This window comes from Gossypium hirsutum, chromosome D11 (genome assembly GCF_007990345.1).
Source record: "Gossypium hirsutum isolate 1008001.06 chromosome D11, Gossypium_hirsutum_v2.1, whole genome shotgun sequence".
NCBI classification, from domain to species: domain Eukaryota; kingdom Viridiplantae; phylum Streptophyta; class Magnoliopsida; order Malvales; family Malvaceae; genus Gossypium; species Gossypium hirsutum.
The window spans coordinates 63,365,849-63,381,927 of record NC_053447.1 but is presented as its reverse complement, the minus strand read 5'-3'; the positions used below and the strand labels follow the sequence as shown (position 1 = coordinate 63,381,927).

Here is a 16,079-nt window from a genome sequence, read left to right as displayed (position 1 = left end):
ATAGTTATAATAGTAATAATAATAGGACAAATATATATAAATTTAAATAAGTAAATTTAAAAAAATATGTATAACAGTAATAATATAAAACTAATGGCATAATAATAGTAATAGTAAAAATATACATATATATAAAAATAAATTTAATAATAACGATAATAATAATACTATATTAATGATATAATATAATAGTAGTAATAAGACTAAAATAGCTAGTTTAATAATAAAATAGTTGAAATAACAAAAGGGGGTATTAAATTGAACATAAATAAAATCTTAGAGGCAAAATCCAAGAAAAACAAAAAAAAAACAAAGAAATAGATCGAGGCATGACTCGCGTGAAAGGAGGGGGACCAAAGTGGAAAATATCCCAATCCACAAAACACAGCACTGCGATGCGGACTAAAATGAAATCGGTAGGAAAATAAGCGGCTCAATTTAAAGAAGCAACAGAAACTAGATTGAACCAAGGTGCAAAAGTGGAGGACCTGGCACGCAAATAATCCTCCCCTACCAAAACGCGCGGATCTAGCCGCGGTTGGATCGGGTCATTGGGTTACAGGCCTCATACGACGCCGTTTTAGAGCCACTGAAGTAAGCTCTATACGGCGTCGTTTAATCCCCTTTTAAAATCAACTCAGAAAACCCTAAGTCCTATCCATCTTTAAACAATACTCAGAAACAGAAACTGGAGGCACCTAAGAGTGCCGTTTCGGCGCAAAACCTTCCCCTTTCTCTCCGATCCGAGTAGAGGAGATGATGGCTTCGACGGCGCACCAGTCCAGGTAAGGTTGCTTCTCATTTTTTTATATGTATTCTTATATACATATATATATACATACATAATAAAAAGAGAAAGACAGAAACAAATCATAAAAAATGGAATGAAAAAGAGAAAAAAAACCTTCTGTTCAAATATTTTCGACTTTATTGATTTAGCAATATTTTTTCAATCCCCCCCTTTTTTACATTTGTTTGATTCGGTTTTTATAGCCGTTTTGGATTACAGTGCATTCTACTGTTCTATATTGTTCTTTCCTTTTCTTCCGCTGTTCTTGTTTCTATTTTGTGTCATTTGCAAGTATCGACGAAGGCGGAGTTCGCGGCTTTTTGCCGTTTTGGTGCAAGGCGGTGGCTAGGGAGTCAGGTAAGCCTCGGGACGAGGCGCGGATGGTACGCCCGAGGGAGCAGCGCACATGGGCAGTAGGGGCTACGGCACGAAAGGGTTAGGGAAACCCTAGGTTTTCTCTGATTGTGTTTAATTTTTGGGCTTATCGGGCTTTATTTTTTTGGGCCAGTTGGGCCATTTGTAATGGACTATAATTTTTATTTTTTTGGTTTGTTATGCTGGTATCACTACACCAAAACAGGCTTTTAGCGGCATTTTTAGCGGCGTTTGAACAAAAAATGCCACTAAAAATCGAGCATTAGCGGCGCATTAAGTAAAATGCGGCTAAAGATAGAGCATTAGCGGAGCTCCTAGGAATGCGCCACTAAAAATGAGCATTAGCGGTGTTTTTTGGAAAAACGCCGCAAAAAACCTAAGCACAACGACATCGTTTTCTACCTTTAAGATCTTTAGCGGCGTTTTTTAAAAAAGCGCCGCTAATGCTCAAATCTTTAGTGGCATTTTTAAAAAAGCGCCGCTAATACTCAGATCTTTAGCGGCGTTTCTGAAGAAGCGCCACTAATGCTCAGATCTTTAGCGGCGTTTTCCAAGAAGCGCCGCTAATGCTCGAGGCTTTAGCGGCGTTTTTGAAAAAGCGCCGCAAAAACATTTTATCTGCTATTTACTATTTAATTTATTTTTAATTGAATATTTTTTAAAAATGGATAAATTTGAAATAATGACAGGTAAAAATAATTTGAAATAAAAAAAACATAGAAAAATATTTGTTAAAAATGAAGAAATTAATATACTATTATTTAAAATAATTTTTAATTTTTTTGTGTACATGATTGATTGATTTTTAATTTATATATTAAATAATTTCAAATATAATTGTAAAAGATATGATAGTATTAATTTTAAAATATTTAATTTAATTATCATTATAGTTTAGGGTTTAATATATATGGCTTAGGGTAGATATATGGTTAATTTAGGATTTAGGGCTAGTTTAAAAGTTGCAATTTTAAGGTTTATAGATTATAGAATTAGGGATTATGGATTAGGGATTCTGATTTAAGGGTTGTGATTTAAGGTTTATGGGTTAGGGGTTAGGGGTTAGGTGTTAAGGGTTAGAGGTTAAGAGTTAGAGATTTAGGGTTTATAGATTTGGTGTCAAGTTAGAGTTTAGGGTTTAGATTAATTAGTGTATTTTAATTTATATATTAAATAATGTTTAGGGGTTAGGGGTTAGGGATTTGGGGTCGGGTTAGGGTTTATGATTTAGATTAATTAGTGTTTTTTAATTTCTATATTAAATAAGGTTTAGAGGTTAGTGGTTTGGGGTTTGGGGTTAAGAGTTAGTGATTTAGGGTTTAGAGATTCGGGGTCGAGTTAGGGTTTAAAGTTTAGATTAATTAGTATTTTTTAATTTATATATTAAATAATTTCTTATATAATTGTAAAAGAGAATTAATAAATTGTAAAGATTATTAGTTTAAAATTGATATGCAATATACAATAATTGAATATAAAAAATTGTAAAATATGCGAGCTTTTGAGGCGCTTATAGCCAAAACGCCGCTAATATGATTTAGAATTTTTCAAAATGGTGTCGTTTCATTACAATAATTTAATTTATTAGTGGCATTTCTTCTGTAAACGCCGGAAAAGGTAACATTACCGGTGTTTATGACTAAAAAATATTTAATTTAAACCATTTGATATATTTAGATATTAGATTTAAAAAAATTAATAAATAAAAAAATGTAACAAATTGATACGGATAGGTAACTATCTATTTTGGATATATAGGACTAAATTATAACAAATAAAAATAAAATACAAAAACTAAAATCATTCCACATCGAACATCTACGAAAATAATTATATTTTAGTTAGGAAGAAATATCTCTAATAAAATGGAGATTAGATCGGAAATGAACAATATAAAATCATAATTAATGTCTAAATCTTTAATAGAAATTTGATATGTGAGAGATTAATTGCTTACATTGGATAATTATAACTTAATAATTAATTACAACCATTCAATCATTTTTTTCTTATTAAAAAATACGATATTTATTTTGAGAGTACTTGATTTTTTTTATAAAAATTAAATATATAAAAAATAATAATAAATATTTTATAAAATCACTTAACTAATAATTTTTAACAGACAAAATAAAATATTTTTAGCATAGCAAAACAGTGTCGCTTTATTCCAAATGAAATAATTTTTTGCGGCGTTTTAAATAAAAACGCCACAAAAAATAATTTTACTTTAAAAAAATAGCGCAGCAAAACATTTAGCGGCGTTTTTATAAAAAACGCCACAAAAATAATTTTACTTTAAAAAATATAGGAAAATATTTAGCGGCGTTTTTATAGGTAAGCAATAGCGGCATTTGCAAAAAATAATTTTACTTTAAAAAATAGCCATTTTATATAGCAAAATATTTAGCGGCATTTTATAAAAAACGCCACAAAAAATAATTTTACTTTAAAAAATAGTCATTTTATATAGAAAAACATTTTTTATAAAAACGCCACAGAAGGTAAGCAATAGCGGCGTTTTTATAAAAAATGCCACAAAAAATAATTTTACTTTAAAAAATAGCCATTTATATAGTAAAGCATTTAGCGGCGTTTTTATAAAAAACACCACAAAAAAATAATTTTATAAAAAAATAAAGCCATTTTATAAAATCCCCTCCCCAAAATCCCCAACTTTCCCTCCTAAAATCCCTAATTTCCGCCCTTGAAACCCCCAACTTTACAAACATACCGTCCTTTAAAATTTTTAACTCCATGCCCATTGCTATCTTTTCTTCCTCAACCCCAATTCTTAAACGCCCAAATTTAAAAAGCTATTTTTTCTTTCTCTGCAGAACTTTTAAAAAAACCTATCGCGATTCATACACATATAACAATAACAGTCCCGCTGGACTTTTAGAAAAATCCAGGGGCTTTGGGATGTAGAAAGCGACAATGATGGCCAACAATTAATGGTCTTTATTCTCATTTGTCTGAGGTAATTCTTCTTGTTCTGTATTGATGAACAAAGTTCTGAGGCAGATTATGAGATGAATAATAAATTGTGAATATATAATATGCATTTGTTTTACTTAAATCAAGTTATGCTCCATAGCTTATCGTTGTTTCTTTTGCTTTGCTCTTTCTTTATTTTCTTTTCCATGCTGTTGAACTAATAGAAAAACATATTTATGTCTGCAGATTGGCATTTTTAAAACGTGGAGTTGGTATGTTTATGATTTCTTTAAAATCTTATGAATATGATTTTGTTTTAATTACTTGTATTTGCAACAGTAGATTTTTTACAATATGTTAGAATCCCTTCTCTTCTCTTCTTTTATTTTTCTTTAAAAAAATCAATATATTTTCATGTGTCAAAATAAATGTGATAGCTTCCCTTCTCCAGGAAAATGGAAACCTTCTAGTCAAAAAGCAACAGATAAGTTGGAGTGTGTTTCAAATAATTGAAATGTCAAATTCTTTAGGATTGATCTACAGAATAGTTCTCAGGTCAGCCTTATATCCTAGATTCCAAAAGTGTTAACGTGGATTTTCTTTCTTGATGTTATAAATATATATGTTATTCAATAATTTTTTAAAGGACCTGGATTTATGGTATATCTTTCCCTTTCCACTGTTCTCAATTTCAATACCTGGATTTATGATATATTTATATATGTTATAAATATATATATGTTATTCAATAATTTTTTACGTTCTTCAACTGTTCGATTAAATGTCTCTTAGAACCCCTGTCTTCTAAAGTTACATATGTTTCCTTACACATCTATTGTTTCATTTAAAAGAAATACATGCATATATATGCTAGTTCGTCTATTTTTCTTAGTTTGGAGTTATTTTAACAAAAAAGGAAATGGAAATTTAATTAACATAGTTTTTTGTCATTAAGTGCGCAGTAGCAAAAGTTTATAGCTATTGCTGGTATAAATTGAATGTATGATCTAGCTTCCTTTAATGGATAGGTACGTAGAGGAGCATCCTTTGTCTGGTTAAAAGGATGGTGAAGTTTTAAATAAGTAAATTTAAAAAAATATGTATAACAGTAATAATATAAAACTAATGGCATAATAATAGTAATCATAAAAATATACATATATATAAAAATAAATATAATAATAACGATAATAATAATACTATATTAATGATATAATATAATAGTAGTAATAAGACTAAAATAGCTACTTTAATAATAAAACAGTTGAAATAACAAAAGGGGGTATTAAATTGAACATAAACAAAATCTTAGAGGCGAAATCCAAGAAAAACAAAAAAAAACAAAGAAATAGATCGAGGCGTGACGCGCGTGAAAGGAGGGGGACAAAAGTGGGAAACATCCCAATCCACAAAACGTAGCACTGCGATGCGGACTAAAATGAAATCGGCAAGAAAATAAGCGGCTCAATTTAAAGAAGCAACAGAAACTAGATTGAACCAAGGTGCAAAAGTGGAGGACCTAGCACGCAAATAATCCTCCCCCTTCCAAAACGCGTGGATCTAGCTGCGGTTGGATCTGGTCATCGGGTTACAGGGTTACAGGCCTCATACGACGCCGTTTTAGAGCCACTGAAGCAAGCTCTATACGGCGTCGTTTAATCCGCTTTTAAAATCAACTCAGAAAACCCTAAGTCCTATCCATCTTTAAATAATACTCAGAAACAGAAACTGGAGGCACCTAAGAGTGCCGTTTCGGCGCAAAACCTTCCCCTTTCTCTCCGATTCGAGTAGAGGAGATGATGGCTTCGACGGCGCACCAGTCCAGGTAAGGTTGCTTCTCATTTTTTTATGAATATTCTTATATACATATATATATATATACATACATAATAAAAAGAGAAAGACATAAACAAATCATAAAAAACGGAATGAAAAAGAGAAAAAACCTTCTGTTCAAAGATTTTCGACTTCATTGATTTAGCAATATTTTTTCAATCCCCCCTTTTTTTACATTTGTTTGATTCGGCTTTTATAGTCGTTTTGGATTACAATGCATGCTACTGTTCTATACTGTTCTTTCCTTTTCTTCTACTGTTCTTGTTTCTATTTTGTGTCATTTGCAGGTATCGACGAACGCAGAGTTCGCGGCTTTTTGCCGTTTTGGTGCAAGGCGGTGGCTAGGGTGTCAGGTAAGCCTCGGGACGAGGCGCGGATGGTACGCCCGAGGGAGCAGCGCACATAGGCATTAGGGGCTATGGCGCGAAAGGGTTAGGGAAACCCTAGGTTTTCTTTGATTGTGTTTAATTTTTGGGCTTATCGGGCTTTATTTTTTTGGGCCAGTTGGGTCATTTGTAATGTACTATAATTTTTATTTTTTGGGCTTGTTATGCTGGTATGGGCTTGGGCAAAATATGGGCTTTACAGAAACCATTTTTATTTTTGAGAGAAAAAACAAAAATTAGTTGTCGATGAAAATTGGAGTCGCCACCAATCTTTTATTAAGGTGTGATTGGGCCACCTAAAACGACTTTGGTCTACGAGTTTTAGAAAAACGGGTTCGGGAGTCAATTACGTACGAGGAAGGATTAACATCCTCGTAACGCCAAAAAATTGGTACCAAGTTGATTAATTAGTGTCTTAATGTCGAGAGTTGATAAATACGATCCTTAGTTAAATTAAGCTTATTCGTTAAGAATTCCTCATTTCGGAGAAAAAATGTCACACCTAATGCGTTAGGGCACGATATTTTATTTCTTCAAAAATGAGTTTGTCCAAAAGATTCATGTAATAAGACTTAAAAGAATATACAATTGTTTGAGATGAAGAAATCGCTACCCAATATATTAGGGCATAATTTCTCAAAACCCTAAACGTTGAATATTTCCTTTATTAATTTTTAAAAAAAATCTTTGTCTCGAGAAATAAACACGTCACATCCAATGCATTAGGACACAACATATTAAATTCCCGACAACAAGCTTTTCATTTTATTTTTTGATTAAAGAGCAATTCTCGATTGTTAGATTTAACAAAGAAAATTGGAACCCAATACGTTAGGGCTCAATTTTCTTGAAAATCCTAAATACGAGTATTATCTCTATTTTGCAAATTTTCTATTTTTAAATTCGAGGAAAAAGATGATGTAATGTTATATTGGATGTATGTATAAATGCCGCTTTAACAAATAACAATAATAAATACAACAATAGTATAGAAATAATATAAACAGTAAATAAACAAAATTAACATAAATAAAGAAAAAATGGGCAATTTGCCAAAAAAGCCCATTTTTTTCAAAATTTACCGAAATGGGCCCTTTATTTAATTATTTACCGGAATGGTCCATTTTCTGCGAAATCGCATCCACGTCAGCGCGATGTCAGGGTACACGTTAGGAAATCGCATTCACGTCAGCGCGATTTGCTTACGTGGACACAAATCGCACCTACGAGGACGCGATTTGCTGACGTGGCATGAACAATTTATGTTTTTTAGCTTGGAAAACTTTGAAAGGCCATAACTTTTGGCTGGGATGTCCGATTGAGACGAATTTTTTTATTTCGAATAAATTTTCGAGATCTACGCGGTGACAAACTGCCGATGGTGGTTTGCCGTAGTTTTCGGCGAAAAAGATCCTCTTTTGCCCCTAAATTTCGATTTTTTCGGTTTAAAATTGAATTTTGAAACATTCAAATTATTATTTTCCTTATTTATTTGCAGTAAACACCGATTTTTTTTACAGAATTGTTGTATTATTTTTTCTAATTTGACACGTGTATGGAATAGGTCCGATAAATCGTTAGAACGTAAGTAATATAATTAAGATAATAACAATATTTTTATAATATGTCAATTAATTAGTTTAGCTTAGTTGGTTAAGATGCTTGCTCCTTTCCCTTAGTACCTTGGTTCAAATCTTGTTGGTAACAATTTTGAATCTTTTTTGTACTTGTTGCTATTGATGTAATATTAAAGAGTTAATTGATTCAAAAAAAAATTTGTTACCAGCAAGATTTGAACCAATGTACTAAGGGAAAGGAGCAAGCATATATATATACATGTACACTTATAAAAAAAATAAATATATACATATATATAGATAAAAATAATAATTACATATATATAAATAATTACATTATTGAAATTAATTAATTTTAAAAAAATAAAAAAAAAAGACTAAATTGAACTGAAGATGAAAAATCTGGGGTAAATCCGCAAATAAATAAAGCCCAAAGGACTTAATTGAACACGCGAATTACATAGAGGGACCAGAAGGGAAATTCTCTCATTTCCTCTAAACGGCGTCGTTCAATCAGGATCAAATTGAAATTGAAAATAAATTGGAAGGGTAAATTTAAAAAAAACTTAATTGTAAAAACATTAAAAGGTGGAGGGGCTAAAAGCGCAATTCGCCCCTCTGCATAAAAACACACGGATCCTAGGCCGGGTCGGGTCTATTTTGAGTCGATTCAGGCCTTAAACGACGCCGTTTTCAGTAGGCTATTTAAGCCAAATTTAGTTCAAAAAAATCATTTTTTTCACTTCTTAAAAAAAACCCTTAGACCGCTCAAAAAAACTCTCCCCTTCCCCTGTTCGTCCGACCAAGGTCCGGGCATCAGCTGATCACCGACCACCGCGCCGGCCGCTGGTCTTCGGCACCGGCACCGCCATCTGTGGTGGCCAGAAAAAAAAAAGAAAATCCCCTTTTCGGCCCTTATGACTTCCCTAAACCCAAATCTGGGTTCGAAATTTCAAAAAAAACAACAGAAAACGGGAGGAAATCTCGAAACCTTTCGATTTTCGGCCACCGATCCTCGGGGGTGGCTCCCTCAATCGTCTCACGGCGTGACAAACCCACACGAAGGTAAACTTCTCTACCTTTTTCTTTTATTTTATCAGTATGTAAAAAATAAAAGAAAATAAATAACAGAAACAAATATATATATATACATCAACCTTTGTGTTTTTGATTGATTCTCCGATTTAATTTCCAGTTCTTTTTTTGTGTGAAATGCTGCTCTCTTTTTCTTATGTACTTTTTTCATCCCTTTTACAGTACATCCATGGCTTTTTTATAACCGAATGAAACAATATAAAGAAGAAACAAATCTATTTTTTATTTGATTTGCGAATCTTTGATTCTCTTTCCATTTTTGCTGTTTATTTCTTATAGGTGAAGGCGTGGAGATTCAAGCTTGGCTGCGGCACTGTTGATCCTTAGAAACCCTAGGGTTCCTGCAATTGTTTTGGGCGACCGAATTTTGGGCCTCTTGTTTTATTTCGGTTTGGGCCCTTATAGGCCCGTTTGTAATTTGGGCCTTTTACCCGGGCCAAAATCGGGTATTACATTATTATTCTTCCACCTTTTTTATTTTCTTAGATAGTTTTATAAAAAATTATTATGGAAATTCTTTATAGAAATTGATATTCTTACTATGCTCTGCTTAGTGCTCAGTGGATTGTTTCTGTCAGTGCAAAACATAGACAATCATTGGGCTTTATTGTATACTTGAGGTTCATTTGTCAGTAACTCTTTTTCACACCATAAAATAGGTTAGGGGGAATAGAACCTTAAACAAAGTGACATTGATACAAATCATGAAGCCTTTATTAATTTATCATAAATTCATTTTCATCCCCCACACACCGACAATTTTATAACTTTATTTTGAATTGATTTTTGTTTTTCAATACCGTGATATCATATCAAGGTAAACTACTCATTAATCACTCTAAATAAGGGTTGTTCCAACTTTGATTACCCCAAACTTATTTTGTTAAGTTGGTCACCCAAAAAAGAAATTGTTCAAATTGATTACTCTACTATTAAATGATAATGGAATGTGTGCATTTCCATGTTAGCTAATCTAAATTTAGGATAAACTACCTATTAGTCACTTTAAATAGGAGTTGTTCCTATTTTGGTCACTATAAAACAATACATGAAAATGTATCATCTTTCCACTACCATTTAACGGTAAATTGTAATCAATTTGATCAATTTCTTTTTCGGAGTTACCAAATTAACAAAAAAAAAATTGGAATGACCAAAATAAAAATAACCAAATTAATACTAGCAGTATATTTTTCTATTTCATAAGAGTTTAAAATATTAACATGTATTTTCATTTTTTAAAATATCTATTTTTTCAAAAAAACTTCACTGATAGTGTACTAAATAATTTCTCATATATTTATAGTAGCATATTCAATGTTAGGGAAATTATTTGGTACAATACCAATAGAGTTTTTAGACTCCACAAGCATAATCAAAAGGTTTGACAACTGTCTTATAGGGTTATAGTAAAATATTTTAAGAAAAGAGACACTTGTTAATTTTTCAAAGCTACTTGTAAAATAAAAAAATACAAGTGTACTAAATACTAACCCCTAATATTATTTTTATTATTCTATTTTTTAATAATTGATTCAAGAAAATTGAAAAGAGTGTTATATTTTAAACAAATATTAATAAGTTATTTTAAATTTTTTTAATATTCTTAATTTGAATTAAATATAAAACAATATTTAAAACATACATTAAAAAAAATTAGCATTTAAATTTTTCAAAATCTTTTGATATTTTTTTAACCATGTTTTTTTTATTATTATGATTTAAAAAAAAACTTTTCAAATAAGTATTTATGTTTTTTGTAAACGTTTAACACTTTGAATTTCTTTTTTGTTTTAAATTTTTTAAAAAGCAATATTTAAATTTTTTTTATTAAAGTTACGTATGAAACAAATTTAATCTAGTACAAAAATAAGTGTTTTTTAGTACAAAAGTTACGTATAAAACAAATTAGTAGGTTCCATGAAATGAAAAATTCCTCAAAGAAATGAACAAGAAATAAATATGGTCACATGTTAAAGAAGGCACATGCTCATGAAGAGACCAAAGACATAACTTTTGGGGCACGTTTGGTTCGCTGTATTGGATTAGAGGTGTATTGGATTAGAGGTGTAATGGATTAGAGGTGTATTGGAATAGAGGTGTAATAGCAAATCAACTGTTTGGTTGAATGTAATGGAATAGAGGCGTAATAGTAATCTTATGTTTGGTTGAATGGAATAGAGGTGTAATAGCATAATGGAAAAAACTAAAATGACTAGAATACCCTTAGCATAAATTTGTTTTGGTAAATGATTATTGTTATTGTTATTTAAATTTTAATAAGATTATTAATATCAATAATAAATAATTTAATCATATTTAAACATAATTATTATTAAATATATTATAATTAAAATATATAATTTAATAAAATTCTTAATAATCAGTATTCTTATATGAATTTACTCAAATCATAATATATGATACTATAAAATTTAAATTAACATAATTATTATTAAATATATTATAATTAAAATATATAATTTAATAAATTCTTAATAATTAATATTCTTATATGAATTTACTCAAATCATAATATAAAATCGTGTTGAGAGGTTCAAATCTTATAATTACAAAAGAAATTGTGGAAAATTAAAAATATAAAACCAATTTATTTATTAGTTGTGATTTTATATCGATTCAATTGAAATATAATACAAATGACAATCTAAAATTAAATGTATTATTTTCAACCTAAAACATTAACTTGAAGCTTCAATTTTATTATGTCAATCAAACCTTCATTTTGTTCTTATATAAGTTATTAATAAATATAATTATTTTGGGATGTAACATAATCTAATAGATTATAAAACCTGTAGGCTTTATCATTATGTAGTTTTTGTATCAATATAATCATGAAATTTACAGACTACATCGTGGGAAGTTAGCCATATCAATGGTATCATCATCCCTGCCTCACTCACTTATCACCCCAGCACTACTGGAAACAGTTCACATAGAAAGTACATGTTTTCCTAATCCCCCGACCCACCGTTTCATCGAGTCGCGATAATCAACTTCAAGTTGGATTTCTTTGCATGTTTGGATTAACAAGTGCAAGATCAGAGCTAAAGTACCTTCACCTTGACAAATTTCACTGTGTTACATTAGCAAGATGTCCTTGGCGTGCTGAAATCATTTGCCATGAGAATGTTGTATGCCAAAAACGACTTCTGCTTGCTCCTTTCGGCTAACCCACATCCTGATACCAACCAAAATAGAACTGTCGGTTTAGATTCGAACATCTATATTTGAAGAAATATGATGTATCTTTATTCTTCTCTAGACTGATAGCAAGACTTGTGATTATTTAGCATGGGTGCATATTAAAATGATGAAGATATCGGTATTAAATATCAACTGATGCATTTTGTGTTTGCTAGTAATGACTCGAAGTCGAAGATTCCTTTTACGACATAGCAGGAAAAAAAGGAAAAAGGAAAAGCTTCAACATGTTTTATCTCCTACCTTTCAAAGACATATTCTCTAATAGGTTTCATTTGAAAAAAAAATCATCCAGAAACAGAGATAGTGAGACTACTCCTCACCCAATGGCTGTATGTATGCTGGAACAGCAATAAAGAAAATGACACAAGTGGCAAAACAGAGAAACCATGTATAAGGCAAATCAACTAATCTGGTGGCACAGTGAATGAAGAACAGATGGCTCAAATATATATATATATATATAAACTCAAAAAACTACAGCTCGAGTGACCAACCGATTCCAAAGGCCTCTGATGCATCAGTGGTGGAACAATGGCAGCGCTTTGATTCATGGAACCGTCAATTTGGCAGGGTCTGGAATGTACTTCACTATCAGTGGTGCCAACACCTGACTGCTGGATCCCGGAGAACATTAGTTAATCACAATGCAATGAATGAAAAAAAGAGCAACCCCCCCTAAATTAACACATATACACCAAGAGATTACACAGAATAATTATAAATTAATCATACTTTTTATAATCCATGACCACTAAAAGAGTTTTTTCAGATTAGAACTTTCCTAAATTTTTCTATTAGGTAGTATGTACAAATGTACAAGTTATATCAACTGCAAGGCACAATAAGCAATTAAGTCCAAACTTCTGCTCCCTTCTAATGAATATTGACAAACTACTGAAAGAGAGTATGTGTTTGTTCTTACAATGAACAGGAGCTTGGGTGATAGTTGGTGCCTCACGAGTAACAGTTTGAGTTTGTCCTGATGCACTGCAAGTTGCATTCTGCTGGAAAAAAGGAAAAATCGAGTATAAGCACGCGCAAAGCACACACAGAGCCATAACATACGTGCAGGCATGTAATGATTTGTTTCAGTAAATCTACTATCAAGATTTAATACCGTTTACATTGACAAAAAGATGAGCAACAATTCTCAATTTCTTCTGTAAAAATAAAAGTAAGCGATTAGTTATGGCGACAAAACGTACCAAAGCAGTTGCGGTGCATGCAATGGATGAAGATTGTTTTCTACTTCTTCCTACACTAGGTTGTGATTGCAAGCCAAGTTCCCATGGCCTAATCCGAGTCGGAATTCTAACCAAGCCACAACGGCTACTGCATTCAATTCGTGACTCTAATCAATGTCCTGGCGAAAACCAATAGCAAATTTTATCATCATTAATCTAAGAAAAATTTGAGAGGTATGTCCCCAGAACAGAAGGTGAAAAAGAGAGAAAAAACTGACAAAACATAAGGTAACCTATTAATCGTATTGCAAGGCAACCTGGAAAACCAATGGTATGAGATGAATGAAGAAACAAAACAGAAAATACTATATGGTTTGTACTCACTCTCAAATTTGATTAGAACAGCCATTATCCACCAGTGATATCTTGAACTAAAGTAGCTCAGAAGACTACCAAACGAAGATGACAATGACAATAGAAACAAAGAATATAAAGGTAATAAAAGACATTCATGCTCGACACATTGTAACGCTGAAAAACCAAATACAGCACAAAGAAGCACTAATCAGGAAATGGAATCGCATTCCCCCTTTTTTAGAAAAGAAAAATGAATAAGATTCCTTAAACTCGTTTACAGTACAGAAACAAATTGAAGAAACAGATCTTCAACCCACAAGCATTATATTTTCTTAAAAGCACAAAAATAATTTTCCATTCTTCTTTAACAGAATCATTTCTGCAATTCCAAACATTACAACCACAAATTTATATCACATGCACAAAATCATTAAATTGTACCTGGTGCAACATTTTTATACTTGCTGCTCCACATGTATACATTAGAAATGTTCGACAACCTCCACATATGAGTTGAGCCATTTCCATCCCTGCATGCTTATTTACAAACTTGGTGATCAAGCCATAATAATTTGATTCAACTTATTTACATATCGAAACACAAGGAATATTACTGACCACCCCATGTTTAATTTTTCTTTCACTTAAATTTTCTTATTTCTCTAATAAATTCTAGATAACAACACCATAATTAGCATTAACAGATGGTTTCGAACTATCTATCAACAAAGGAAACCGACATGAAAAAGGAAAAAGAAGATTCATCAATTGAATGCCGAAATAAGATAACTTCCCAACCAAATAAAAAGAAAAGAAAAATACCTGCGTGAGTGATTTGGTGTTAGAAAATTGATGGAGGTGAGAGAAGAAGAGAGTCGTGGTGAGGCTCTCACAATTGCAACAATCCTTCCAGTCGTTGCATAATTACTGTCCAAATCAAATACCCAGAATCAATACTTTATCACTCTATCCTTAACATTAACAAAATATAAACAGATAAAAGAGTACTGAAAAAGAGAGAAAGAGGTGAAAGTAGCCATAGATTTGAGCGAAACAAAACAGCAGCCTTGAGAAGAGAAGATATGCGACGGACAAAGCTAAAGGAAAATTGGAAATAAAAGATGAAGAACGGAAGAAGTAGAAGGAGGAAAGTTACCTGGATGAAGAAGGAGAAGAAGATGAAGAACGCAATAAGGAGAATGAGGAAAAAATAAAAATTACCTTAAATATCTAGGTCTCCTCTGCAATCAATGGAAAAAAAGGGAAACGTAGAGATGGTTGGAAAGAAAGTTACAAAAGCAGAAGATGAAGCTGAGGGCAAAAATTGAAAAAGAAAATCAAAACAGAGACGTAATAGCTAATCTTTGTTTTTGGAAGGGATTAGAAATCGGCGCTGAAGCAGAGAAAATGCCGAATCCGTCCGCAACGTAATAAGCCTGTATTACGGCAATACAGCGAACCAAACGCTGTATTCAGTGGGGCCACCGATTCGGGGTGTAATGGATTAGCCATTACACCCAACCAAACAAACCCTTGATAAAACCTCATAGAAGGTTCAAGTACCTGGATTTATGAATATAATAAGATATTTCAATAAGTTCTGTCACAATCGAAGATGATTGATCTAACAAAAAGAAATTATGTTCAACAATGACAATATACATAGAATACTTTAATATTATGGAAAGTGAGAATCTTGAATGAAAATATATTTGAAAGCATACAACTCATCAAAATAAATAGACACTTCCTTATAACTTACGAAATGTTTCTCGGGCCTGAAGTCCAAACACAGGATGGTGTAAAGTCAAGTGGAGTACATGTTAGTATAATAGTGAAAAATGCAAGTCATAATATATACATATATATATGACTTGTAATACAAACTTTCACAAGACACTTTGTTTTGACTATGAAAATAATTTGTGGTGGATGCAATAGTTTGGTACTAGATAAATTTATTTATTTACGTCTAGTGAATTTGTATTCAACTGATATAAATTATTTAGTAATATTATAAAAATAAAAATCCCTAAAGAATGCAGAAAGTATAAAACTCAAGTTTCATCAAAAAATCATTAAATGAGAATATGAGCTTATTCACGTGTTTTTATTAATTAATATATTTATATATATATATAGGTTATTATTGTTGTTGATATTATTATATCAAATACTATTGGAGTTCCTGAAAAATTTCCAAGAGCAATAATTATTCGGTAGATAAACTTTATAATTAAAGTATATCTAAAAATAAAATTTTGCCTCAATCCGAAGGTCGAGCGTTCAATAAGGACAAATGATCACATAA

At 31.4% G+C, this 16,079-nt stretch overlaps 2 long non-coding RNA genes across 4 annotated transcripts; one reads left to right on the top strand and one right to left on the bottom strand.

Annotated features, from left to right (window-relative positions):
* The first annotated feature begins 3,835 nt into the window (after positions 1 to 3,835).
* On the top strand, positions 3,836 to 6,573 carry LOC121223405 (uncharacterized). Its single transcript, XR_005920742.1, has 3 exons — positions 3,836 to 4,145; positions 4,349 to 5,927; positions 6,226 to 6,573. It is a non-coding gene; the product is annotated as an uncharacterized lncRNA (long non-coding RNA).
* Positions 6,574 to 11,698: 5,125 nt separating this feature from the next.
* Positions 11,699 to 15,301, bottom strand: LOC121223404 (uncharacterized). Of its 3 annotated transcripts, none has more exons than XR_005920739.1 (4): positions 13,433 to 15,301; positions 13,150 to 13,231; positions 12,722 to 12,838; positions 11,699 to 12,201 (listed from the first exon to the last, which is right to left on the bottom strand). It is a non-coding gene; the product is annotated as an uncharacterized lncRNA (long non-coding RNA). The 3 variants fall into 3 exon arrangements; XR_005920740.1 differs by having other exon boundaries at positions 12,722 to 12,841; positions 13,433 to 13,611; XR_005920741.1 differs by lacking the exon at positions 12,722 to 12,838 and having other exon boundaries at positions 13,433 to 13,610.
* Between the last annotated feature and the right edge of the window lie 778 nt (positions 15,302 to 16,079).